General features: G+C 40.4%; 1 protein-coding gene across 2 annotated transcripts in view; it reads right to left on the minus strand.

Annotated features, from left to right (window-relative positions):
- The window catches only part of LOC130923341 (inhibitory synaptic factor 2A-like), a 77,814-nt gene extending 64,427 nt beyond the window's left edge, over positions 1-13,387 (minus strand). For both annotated transcript variants that reach the window (XM_057848986.1, XM_057848987.1), the window contains exons 1-2: positions 13,134-13,387; positions 12,872-12,998 (exon numbers count right to left, since the gene is read on the minus strand). The gene's annotated coding sequence lies outside the window, so the exon portion shown is untranslated. The remainder of the gene's footprint in view (positions 1-12,871; positions 12,999-13,133) is intronic.
- Positions 13,388-13,657: the final 270 nt, after the last annotated feature.

Genomic DNA, 13,657 nt, shown 5'->3' on the forward strand with positions numbered 1-13,657 from the left:
ATATATATATATATGTGAATATATATGTGCAGTACAGTGGGGAGAACAAGTATTTGATACACTGCCAATGGGTTTTCCCATTGGCAGTGTATCAAATACTTGTTCTCCCCACTGTATATATGTGTGTGTGTATGTATCCTTACGAGGGTCGCGGAGGTGCTGGAGCCTATCCCAGCTAACTACAAGCAGTAGGCAGGTTACACCCTGAATTAGTTGCCAGCCAATCACAGGGCGCAATGGGACAAACAACCATTCATGCACTCACTCATACCTATGGACATACCTCTGCCTACTACCCTTGATCTCAGAACTGTAAGGTGGATGTGCTAACCACTCTGCCACTGTGCCACCTACTGTATATACGTATACATCAGAGGTTGCGCTAGACATTTTCGTTGTCTGTCATTTTGACTGACAGGGTCATAAAAAAATGGTCATAATCTATTTTTACCCGTCACTTAAATTTTTAAAATGATAGTGATGACATATTCAATAGTATTTTGTTTTCATTCATTTTTAATTAATATTGTCACGCTTGCTTGGCGGCGAAAAATTAGACACGGAAGTCGTGGTATTTTTCTCCCTCTTTTTACTCTGCTTACCGCCAACAACACCAACAAAACAACAACTCCGCCCCCACAGAAAAAGAGGCAACTATATAGACCCCAATCACCAACGTCACACAATGATCTTAATTGTGGTTGTCAGCCCAAAATCTTCTAAATATATATTAAATGCATCTTACCAGATATAAAATGACTACAACATAGTCTGCGGTGATTGTTTGGTGCCCAGATTTCTTGTCGAATTACAGCAGTCCATCTCGCTCTCCTCTTCGGGTCTCTCAGAATATGGTAGAACTTCAAGTCTCTCCGTCTATCTTCTCTGTTACAGAAACCAACCGCCACACACGCCTTCACCATTTTGATTATTAATGTTAACGAGCAGAAAAACACGCCGTAATAGGAGGCATGTACGTAGCGGTAATATGGCGGCTCCAGTCAGGGGGGCGGAGTTGTGACGTCATGTGATTGGGGTCTATACACAGGCAGCAATCTAGTCCACCAATTGGATGACGCGCTGGCACACCGGGTGCACCAATAAGAACCTCGCGTTGATGTGTCAATCACGGTGCCGCCGCCAGACCCCGGTGACGCTACAATATTCTGACAGAAGAGCCAACGACGTCATGCATTAAGAGAGACAACAGCTAATTAATATGCTCACTCACCACCCTGTGGTCTGGGGTGTGAATTGCAACCTGTCAAAATGACGGACGGACTTCAGTTTTTTCCGTCACCGTTTTAAAAAACCGGTCAACGACGGAAAATATTCGGTTAACGCGACCCCTGGTATACATATTATACGTTAACATTACACTTTACATTATAATTATACGTATACATACAGCAAGTTGCTGTTGCACTCTCCCCGTTCAATAGTAAAATATTCACCACAGCAGACACTACCACTTTAGCAGCTATACATTAAGTTTCCGCGCTAGCTTCCAGAAGGTTCTCCTTTCCAGAAGTTTCTCCTATTCTGTTTTCAGTTCTCTGTTTGTGCTCTGTTTACAGTACTTGTTCTTCCGCTTCTTCTGGGAGTGATACGGAATATACAACATAAATTTGTGTGTGGGGGGGGGGGTTGTTGTTGTTTTTTTTAAACTAAAAACCCGATCCTGTTTACCCAATTCCGATCCTCTGAGAAATGGCCCGATTGGCCCGATTTCCGATCATGTGATCGGATCGGGGACATCCCTAGTCTTCGCCATTTCAATTCACCAATTCACCTTGCAGACTGTCCGCAGTGAACTATCATGTGCGTAGGACACAGGACACAATATATTTAGAGTAAACTGTTTCATCTTTTGAGTTTTAAATCACTGCAATGCACTTGGTTGATCATTCCACAATACCTCTTTCCCATCCTTTATATGTGCAAACAATCTACTTAGCTGTCTTGTGAGTTCACACAGTGTTGTTTCCATAAACAAAATCAGCAGGTGCTATTATTGTTTCGGGCGGTTGGTATTTGTTCAAAAGCACTGCCTGACGTGCACTTTGATTTCAGAATCGGTTGCTTGTCAGAAGCAATTTTGGATATAGAAGATACTCTATGAGCTTGATTCCACATGGGAGTCCACAATTTCATTAGCAAAAAAAAATGCAAATCTCACACCACTTAAGGGGTAATCAAGTTGGCACCGGTCGGCTCTGAACGCAAAGTGTCTCATGTAGCCTTAAAAATCATGCATCGGAGCCAAGTTGTAATCACACAAAAGGAATTGAAAAAAATCTCTTCTTAAAACACTTAAGTGATGTACAAATCCCACACAGTTAGACGGGAATATCCATGTCGCCTCTTTTCTCCTCCTTTTCCAGATCTTGCTCCTCCTCCTCCCTGAGCAAGCTATATCTCTGTTAATGACCCGAGGTCCTTCCCTGATTTGGCCTCAGCTATCCAAAGGATTATGAATAATGCATTGACTCTAAAATTGCAAAAGTAATCCTCTGAAATCTCCTTATGTCCGCTGGCAGACCGTGTTGTCTGTTCCTATTGCCCCTCGCTCCTTCATGCAAAATCGTATGATGGTTAAAGATATACAACTTCGGCTCTGGCGTGGTGATTGATTTATTATGACTACTATGTTGTGTCAACTCTGTCAAAGGAATGCCAATTGAGTGGTTTCTCTTTTCTATGCAAAAGGAGTTGCGAAAGTTGCTGACTCACAATTTAAGCCCAGTCTCTAGCCATGAAGAAAAAGAGACAGCTTAGCTCATATCGCCTTACATTCTCGCCGGCCTATATTGATATTTACATAGGATAACTCGGTCTAGCCTCATCTCATTAACGTCTTAAGTAATGCCATTACAGCACCTCATCCTACACTGGGACCTGCTACTGCGTCATCAGTGAAGACACTAGGGTGTGCCGTACACGATTCACAATATTGCAGGTTGTGTGAAACCCCCAACATCCTACTGCCCACCCCAGCTCATGCATTGTGCGCTGCATGCGGTGTAGTCATTGTGCATGCAGAAGGTTTTCTTGCATACATTTCAGAGTGTGACATTGCACCAACGACATCTTCACAAGAACACCGTAAAGGACAAACTCTAACACCCCATAAGGTTGTGAAACTGTTGTGTGATATAGAGTCAGATTTGGGCTCACGTACACACAGAATCTATAATACTTTGTCTGCAGTGTTATTATAGATTATGTGCAGAGCCAGTGATGTTCAGAGTAAAATATAGTCAAATGCCTTAAAACCAGGGATGAAAGTCGGCCAGAACGGTCAGGATCGTAGTTCCAGTATAAGATTCAGGGCAGAAACGCAGTTCCGGTATAAGATTCAGGGCCAGAATGCTGTTCTGGTACACGGTGCTTTGATTCCCAAAATATTATGGCAACTGTCAAAACGCTATGTAAAAAAAAAATGTGCTAAGCTGCCACACATGCATTTCATCTCCATAAAGAAAACAATCTACCAACATCAGATTTACATACACAAGTATTAACAAGCATAATAAAGTGCTTGTTTAGCGTAATCCGTTTCCACCTATATTTATTTTATTCTACGGACGGGATGGAGGTTTCCCCAGCTGCTGCAGTTATCTGAGTGTGACAATGATGAGTGACGTCAATGTGCAAATGCATGTGCAAAGAAAAACGCCTGGACTCATTTATCCGTTCAATTGGCTGACATTCTGACATGTGATCAGCAGAGATAGTTAGCTCTGATTGGTTCAAATGTGCATGTTTTCTGGAACAGCGGAAAAAAAAAAGTGGTGAATTGATGCAACAAAAAAAGGGCAATACAACAGAAAATAGATCAAACCTTTAAGAGCAGGGAAAGAGTTGAGGAGGCTTATTTATCATGTTTAGTTTTATTTGCTCTGATGGTGAGGTTCAGAACATCTTAGCTGTCAATGTGCACTTTGAAATTATATTTGTTCATTTACAGTACTGTGCAAAAGTTTTAGGCAGGACACCTGCCTAAAACTTTTGCACAGTACTGTAATATTTTTATTATATTATGTATATACAGGATATACTGTATGTATAAATTTTCCCCAAGTGGAAGCTTCCATGATCCTAATAAATTTAATAATTAAAAAATATATATATACAGTACTGTGCAAAAGTTTTAGGCAGGTGTCCTGCCTAAAACCTTTGCACAGCACGTGTATGTTAGGTTATGTTAGGTTAGTACTTATTCATTTCCTTATGATTTAAAAAAGTCAATGTTTGCGCGATCTTCAAAATATATTCCATTTCACTCTGCATTCATTTGTACTTATTTTTCTGAATGTGTGTTACCTATATCTTTATTATTATTAAAAAAAAAAGGAAAAAAAAAGAAAGTAAAAGTAAATGTTTACATTAACTTCAATTTTAACTAGGGCTGTCACAGCTTAAAAATTAATTGATCGTAATTACAGTGCCTTGCAAAAGTATTCGGCCCCCTTGAATCTTGCAACCTTTCGCCACATTTCAGGCTTCAAACATAAAGATATGAAATTTAATTTTTTTGTCAAGAATCAACAACAAGTGGGACACAATCGTGAAGTGGAACAACATTTATTGGATAATTTAAACTTTTTTAACAAATAAAAAACTGAAAAGTGGGGCGTGCAATATTATTCGGCCCCTTTACTTTCAGTGCAGCAAACTCACTCCAGAAGTTCAGTGAGGATCTCTGAATGATCCAATGTTGTCCTAAATGACCGATGATGATAAATAGAATCCACCTGTGTGTAATCAAGTCTCCGTATAAATACACCTGCTCTGTGATAGTCTCCGGGTTCTGTTTAAAGTGCAGAGAGCATTATGAAAACCAAGGAACACACCAGGCAGGTCCGAGATACTGTTGCGGAGAAGTTTAAAGCTGGATTTGGATACAAAAAGATTTCCCAAGCTTTAAACATCTCAAGGAGCACTGTGCAAGCCATCATATTGAAATGGAAGGAGCATCAGACCACTGCAAATCTACCAAGACCCGGCCGTCCTTCCAAACTTTCTTCTCAAACAAGGAGAAAACTGATCAGAGATGCAGCCAAGAGGCCCATGATCACTCTGGATGAACTGCAGAGATCTACAGCTGAGGTGGGAGAGTCTGTCCATAGGACAACAATCAGTCGTACACTGCACAAATCTGGCCTTTATGGAAGAGTGGCAAGAAGAAAGCCATTTCTCAAAGATATCCATAAAAAGTCTCGTTTAAAGTTTGCCACAAGCCACCTGGGAGACACACCAAACATGTGGAAGAAGGTGCTCTGGTCAGATGAAACCAAAATTGAACTTTTTGGCCACAATGCAAAATGATATGTTTGGCGTAAAAGCAACACAGCTCATCACCCTGAACACACCATCCCCACTGTCAAACATGGTAGTGGCAGCATCATGGTTTGGGCCTGCTTTTCTTCAGCAGGGACAGGGAAGATGGTTAAAATTGACGGGAAGATGGATGCAGTCAAATACAGGAACATTCTGGAAGAAAACCTGTTGGTACCTGCACAAGACCTGAGACTGGGACGGAGATTTATCTTCCAAAACAATGATCCAAAACATAAAGCCAAATGTACAATGGAATGGTTAAAAAATAAACGTATCCAGGTGTTAGAATGGCCAAGTCAAAGTCCAGACCTGAATCCAATCGAGAATCTGTGGAAAGAGCTGAAGACTGCTGTTCACAAACACTCTATGCAACCTCACTGAGCTCGAGCTGTTTTGCAAGGAAGAATGGGCAAGAATGTCAGTCTCTCGATGTGCAAAACTGATAGAAACATACCCCAAGCGACTTGCAGCTGTAATTGGAGCAAAAGGTGGCGCTACAAAGTATTAACGCAAGGGGGCCGAATAATATTGCACGCCCCACTTTTCAGTTTTTTATTTGTTAAAAAAGTTTAAATTATCCAATAAATTTTGTTCCACTTCACGATTGTGTCCCACTTGTTGATGATTCTTGACAAAAAATTAAAATTTTATATCTTTATGTTTGAAGCCTGAAATGTGGCGTAAGGTTGCAAGGTTCAAGGGGGCCGAATACTTTTGCAAGGCACTGTAATCGCAATTAATCGCAATTCAAACCATCTCTAAAATATGCCATATTTTTCTGTAAATTATTGTTGGAATGGAAAGATAAGACAAGATGGATATATACATTCAACATACTGTACATAAGTACTGTATTTGTTTATTATAACAATAAATCCACAAGACGGCATTAACATTAACATTCTGTGAAAGGGATTCACGGATAGAAAGACTTGTAATTCTTAAAAGATAAATGTGAGTACAAGTTATAGTAATTTTGATAGTTTGTATATTGTGACTAAATATTGCCATCTAGTGTATTTGTTGAGCTAAACTTAATGTTTGAATAGAGTGTTATTTTGCATAGCTATTTTGATTGGGAATGCCAGATCTCTTTGCATTGAGCGCTTTTCTTTTTGTGAACATTATTTTATTTTTGAGAGATAGGAATATTATTTTTGTTGTGCTTTCACTAAATGATACTGTAGCGACTTAAATGTTCTTAACTGCCCAAATGCATGATGGGAATTTGAACAACCATGAGTCACAGTGGTTGCTGTAAATGTAAAGCGCTTTGAGAACCTTGAAAGGTGGAAAAGCGCTATATAAGTATAACACCATTTACCATTTACCAAATGGTATATCTTCTCTGCGTTGAGTACAATACATGGTGTTAAGAAAAGATCATCTCCTGTAAATCTTCCCCACGTCGCTTGCCACAATAGTTATAACAGTCTTGGAAGAGATGCTACCGCTATTTCCAATAAATAGCGCGGCTCCAATAAATGCCTGCGTTACCAATTCGCCCTTCTTGGTAATTGGTAGTGCTATTGACCGGCGATTCATATTGGCTCGTTGTCGTTGGTTGGCTCGGTTCGTCCGATTTTCTCCTGAGGAAGACTGCGGCATACATACAAACACCCAGAGGCGTTGGATGGTTTTTTGTGGGTACTTTTAATAACAAAACAAAAGCATGTGGGTGACGCAGCATTTGAGCCTGCGCTAACTGCGCAGTCTCGCTACTGTCTAGCTCCCTCTCTCGCGCGACCACTTTCTTCCTCACTGCTCAATCTGACAATGCCGGTCACATTGAAAGTAACAGCGGCCCCCTTGGCGGGTGCCGGTAACACCTGCGTCCACTCCACTTACTTGTCTCTGCCCTTAGCTCTCAATATACTTCAAACGGCGCCATTGTAGTCTGTTCGCGGCAATGCTTGAGTGGGTCGTTCCGCGCGTGCGTTAACTGCGTTAAATATTTTAACGTGATTAATTTAAAAAATTAATTACCGCCCGTTAACGCGTTAATTTTGACAGCCCTAATTTTAATATACATTCTATGATCTTAAGTAGTTAAAATTGAAATTTGGCATTTAATATGTGAGGAAATGAGGGAAAATAAAAATTAGAAGATGGAGGTTGGGGTTATTGCTGTTTTTTTTACTTTTATTTTGCATATCATTGAAAAAAATACAATTTTAAATGAAAATCAGTTTTTGTATGTGTTATAGAAATAACTGTGCCAAAACAGTTTTCTTTGCATTTCAGTAGTTTTAGGAGGCTTGTTATGATATGAAAACCTATAAATGTTTGGGTGGTTTTAATTAAAGTAGGTACTGTTTTTTTCATCTGTGTGTTTTTGACGAATATCAGATCACATTTGATGGTGATTTTATGCAGAAATGTGACAAATTCCATAAGGTTCAGATACCTTTTCATACCACTGTATATTATTATTCATATTTTTAATTCATAATTTATTGGTTTTGCTCTGTGTCATTGCTATTTGCAAAAGTACCAGCAGTATTTATTCAGGATTTAGTGTAGGTTTTCGGGCTGTGGAACGAATTATAATGTATTGTAATGGGAAAATCATGCTCGACATACGATATTTCGACTTATTGGAACAAATTAACTTCGTATGTAGAGGTACCACTGTATATCTGAAAGATTAATTTGATGGATTATACTGTGTTTTGCAGCATATTGCTCGTGACAATTAGAAATGTTCCAAATTTTCTAATGCAAATTGTGGAGCAACAAGTTGTTTTGAACAATATTTCCCACTATTCCTGGTGCTAAAGTGCCTATAATTTTACATTATAGGATTCTCCAGTGATATAATAAAACAAATAATTCACAAAATTTATAAATAATGAAATACTGATGATCCTGTTCCAATATAATCTTACTTACTATTCATTGTGAAACTGTTTAACTGAATACAAAGCTGATATTTTCTCAATGAAGGACTCTAATGAGTAATTAACTCTTCTGCCTGTCACAAGCCTTTCAAACCAGCCTGACTTTCGCCATGTACAAGATACATCTGATCATCTGTAGTTTCACTTGGATTGGACAGACAGATCTGATCATCTGTGATTTCGATTGAATTGGACCAACAAATCACAGTAAGCGAGGCGGCACGTTGTCATTAAGGGGAGTGACGACGAATCTTTTTTCCTCCCCTGGGACTTTTGGAAGGTGTTGTGCGTTTTTCTCATATATCTGAAAAGGGGACTCAATGGCAGTTTTTTTAGTGTCCTGCTGTTGCTTGCACAACGTAAAGTTGAAGCACAAGACAACACCAAAACAAACTTTGCACATAACGTTTCGACTTGCTGTCAGACCAAGTCAAAGGCAGACTTAACGCCGCAATTCTTTTGACTTTTAGTGTTTTTCTCTTATCAAAAACATGTACTGTACACAAGTGATCCCCAACCACCGAGCCGCGGACCGTTATCGGTCCGTGGCGCATTTGCTACCGGGCTGCAGAGAAATAAATAATTTATTAACGACTGCAATCTGGCCTGTGGCTCTTGACACTTCAATATCCCTGTCTACTCTATTGAATAATCCGAGTAAAGATTTGTGTACGTCGCCATCTAGTGGTTGGCCGCAATTACTAGGGTGTTTGCACACCTGCGGCAGTCAATGTAAACAGTAACTTTGGCTGTTGTTGGCTGTGTCCTGCAGACGGCAACGTCTTTGGACAGCTTTTTTACGGGGAAAAGGTGACCTTCTGAGCCAGAAGAGCAGCCTACAACCAAGTCTATTCTGCATACCGTATTTTCTTGAATATAATGCGCTTTTTTTCCCCAAATCAACTTGTAAAATCATGGGTGCGCATTATACACGGGTACAGGGATGGAGACATGCGGCGATCCGTTGCCGACTATTACGGTACATGACGTCACCATTTTGTTTCGGTAATACTTCACTCTGATTGGTCGAATAATTTCGTCTGTGTTAAATTCTGCTTTTTTCACTCTTCATAAAGCACAGAATTTAGTTCCTTGAACTCGGCAACTCGGACCATAACAAACGTAACACAACACAGACTTCCTGTCCTTTGGGAAACTCAAACCCAAATAACAATAGTTCCTATTGTTACAGTCTACAGCGATGCACTCTTTCCAATTTCCGACTTCAGTCCTCACTTTTATTTTACTGTATCAATCCATGGAAGAAACATTTATTCATCATGATGAAACGAGCAAGTTATACAGCAGCCTTTAAAAGAAAAGTCATATCTGTTTTGTTTTCTCCTGGATTCTGTCAAGTTGGAGTTGTCAAATCATATCGTTACCGTACATATTGTCAGTTTACGGTAATGTTTTGAACTAACAATGTGCTATGCTTGTGCTGTGTTTCACCAGTCAGTAAAATGTTATTTCTGTATCTGTACACGGGCTCTGTTTTCTTGTATTCTTTATTTATTGGTGCTAAAATTAGGGTGCACGTTATACACGGGTACAATAATTTCCCCTAGATTTGACAAGAAAATGTGGGGTGCGCGTTACACATGGGTGCGCCTTATATTCGGGAAATTACGGTAATATGTGGCTAAAAGCTAGCAAACAAGGCAACAAAAGTGAATGCACAGGGAGCATCATACCTCATGGCGAATCGTATTGCTGAAGCTAAAAACCTTTCACGATTGGAGAAGAACTCATTATGCTTGCGACCACGGATATTGGCCGACTGTTAAAAAAAGGTTGATTCAGTGTATGTTGAGTGACATTTTCCCTGCACTTAATATTTGTTTTTAGCCTCGACATGTTATTTTATATTTACTGTCATTTTCTGCTACACATTGCCCGTCCAGGGAAAAGAGGCCCACATTACACCGGTCAGTGGTGCAAAAAAGGTTTGGGACCACTGCTGTACACACCAATACTAAGAACATGTTGGTGTGAGTTGAGGATCTTTATGTAGTGCTTTGCCAGCACCTTATGTCATCTCGAAACCAATGAGCGAAAGTTGACTCTTGCAGTGTCTGAGTACTTTTGTCCAGAGTCCCACCAGTCAGAAATCATCACTGGTAGTAGCTAGAGATGTCCCGATCGATTGGGATCGATCGGGTCCGATCACGTCATTTTCAAAGTATCGGAATCGGCAAAAAATATCGGACATGTCTTTTTTTAATATATATATATTTTTTAATTAAATAGTTTTCTAATTGTATTTAACGTTACAGACATAATGTGTTACACTCTTCCAGAGTCTTTAGTTTAAGCTTATGGCAGGGTTATCAAATTTATGGCGTTAACGGCGAGAATTAATATTTTTTACATTTATCACGTTACAATATTTTACGCAATTAACGCATGCGCTGCATGACCCACTCACGCATTGTCGCGTTCAATCTATAATGGCACCGTTTTACCCATACAATATATAGAGCTATAAGGCAGCGTAAAATGAGTCGAGTGGATTTTGGCAGCCTTTGGAGCCTATTTTTAAATGGCTAAAGCCTTACAATCCCTCTCCCAACGACTAGAATAATCGTGGGAAACAATGTGGGGAATAAAGGTAGTAGTTGATAAATTCTCTTAACACCATATGTTATTTCCCAACTTAGAGAAGATATATCATTGCTACCACGACGCACAGTCATGGTTGCACTTCCCATCATGCATTTGGGCAGAAGTTAAATGGCTACAGTATCATTTACTGAAAGCTCAACAAATACACCAGATGGCAATATTTAGTCACAATGTACAAAGTCACATTTATCCTTTAAGAATTACAAGTCTTTTTATCCGTGGATCCCTCTCACAAAAAGAATGTTAATAATGTAAATGCCATCTTGAGGATTTATTGTCATAATAAACAAATACAGTACTTATGTACTGTATGTTGAATGTATATATTTGTCCGAGTTTTATTCATTTTTTTCTTAATGCATTGCCTAAATGTATATGATCGGGAAAAATTATCGGGAATGATTGGAATTGAATCGGGAGCAAAAAAAAAGCAGTCAGATCGGGAAATATCGGGATCGGCAGATACTCAAACTAAAATGATCGGGATCGGATCGGGAGCTAAAAAAAACATGATCGGAACAACCCTAGTAGTAGCCATGCAAATGTATGAAAAGTGTTGTTTTTAGTTCACTAGATCTTAATTGGACTTACAGCCAAAGGTGGAATTGACTGGCTTTTTTTGTGTAACAAAGGTCTTTGGTATTTGATTGACAAGGAGCTGTGAGTGAAGATGTAGACTCCTACGTTAGCGTTTTGTTTTAGCCGTTGACTGGCTTGCTGCCATTTGCTTTCCACTTGTGATCAAAATGTACAGTGTTTTATGTTTGTGTTGACACTTAATTGATATGTTTATTGATGTTTATTACCCCTTATCATTTCATCATTACATTTAAGAGAGTGTTTTATTGTTTCTACTATATTCATTTTAAAATGCTTAATGTCATCTTACGCTTGAATGACATTTAATCATGCTAAAATGTTCAAACATTACCCGTATAGTAAATAAAGGTTTTATGATGGCGACATTTGGGACTTTCGCAACAAATCATTCCAAATATAATTGGTTTCAATTGGAAGTTTTGTTCTGAAAGTCAACCAGGTGGTCTACTTGAGTCGCAGAACAGATGTTCACTCGATCATATTGTTTTTGGACCATCTCTTAGTCTTTGGCTACAGAGAGCTTTTCGTGTTGTCAACATCTTTTATAAAATTAAGGTCAGGTAGGGTGAGTTGAAGAGGAACATTTGGGGATTAAACCTAATTTTGTGGATGTCTTTTAATGTTTGAAGTGTCTTTCACACCCACACAGTGCATCACCCTGATGAATCTGTTGAGTATTAAGGGGTTGGGCTATGAGCACACAACCTGATGATGGAGTGCGATGTGTATCTGGATTTATGTAACAAGTGAAAAAGAAACTGCTGAGGTAGGCAAGAGCGTTTGGCACCTTAAAGCTTTGCCCTCAGTGATTCCCATCATTCCAGGCAAACTATGACGTACTGAGACAAGAGAGGAGGCGTATAAAAGTGCAGCTTTGTACGTGATGCGGAATCCTAGAGCTTTCCGGATTACGCCTGATCAGTCATAATATTCCTGAAACCATCTTGCTTATGCCCGCCTTGAGGACCGCATCAGTCATTCCATATAAATGTGTCACCGAGCTCATAAAAGCTGATGTCTTCCCTCATGAAGGACAAGCATTCCTATAGTCAATTATTAGACCCGACTAATGAACTCACATCATATTTCTGTCCTCGCACAGGTACAGCATACTTGATGATTACGTGAAATTAAATTCTGCATGTGCGTCAACTACTTGCATTTTAATGAACTGTCATTAGAGGGGAAAGGACATTTGCAATCAGAAACGGCACTGATTCTAGATGCAGAAATGCCCCCTCCCAAATCTAATGCATCCACATAGAGACCACACACACATACGCAACACGAGTAGACAGTATTTTATGATAATTCATGCTCAGTTATGGCATGCACATAAGTTCTTTAGAGGTGCCTGCTCTGATTGAAATATGTGCAAGTGGAGGAGAATTTACAACTCTTACCTTGAGACACAGATCAGAGGTGCAAAGGACAAGCGAGCGCCTCTCTCCCAGGTACCAAGTGTCCATCCGTGCGTTCGTCGGGCGCCGCGCTTGTGTCCACCGAGAGAGGCATCCAGTGCAGTGACAGCTGGAATAGTTGTGGCACATCCGGCAGAAATTTTAGGTTACGGGAGCGCATTAAGCAGACATGAGACAGTCTCTGATATCTCTTTGACTTTCTCCTTCACACATCTAAAGCTGACACTCTTGCGCCTGCACTCACCGGGTACAGACACTCACAGCGGAGATCTCCATCTCGCGGTGCTGCTGATGCTGCTGCTGCTGCAATCCCTGTGCATTCATGATTGAGTGTAAGTGTGTATGCGCGAGGTAGGAAGGCAGGGAGAGGGTGGGCAAGCTGGTGGGTGTGTGGATGTGGAGGAGGAGGAGGAGGTCGAGGAGTGGAGGGGGACGGCATCAAAGCTGCTGGGGAGAGTCCAGTCGGCGGTCCGCATCGCTGGTGAAGACCCCCTTAACTTGTCCTCCACAGGCTGGATGTTTTGACACTGAGCTGTTATGTAATCCGAATGGGGCTTTAGAAGGCGACGGAGAGGGGAGGGAAGGGGACGGTGGAGGATTTGCGGGGGGCTGCGAAAAAATGATAATGCATTGTGCTTTTAATTGGATGTCTCCCGCTCACCCGCTCGCATGCTGCCACCGCCACCTCCGCCCATCTATACATCTGACACATTGTTTATGAGAGGTATTGAAAAGGGGCCGAATTGAGCCCGGGTGCAGCACAAAGCG

The sequence above is a fragment of the Corythoichthys intestinalis genome, chromosome 10, assembly GCF_030265065.1.
Source record: "Corythoichthys intestinalis isolate RoL2023-P3 chromosome 10, ASM3026506v1, whole genome shotgun sequence".
NCBI lineage: Eukaryota > Metazoa > Chordata > Actinopteri > Syngnathiformes > Syngnathidae > Corythoichthys > Corythoichthys intestinalis.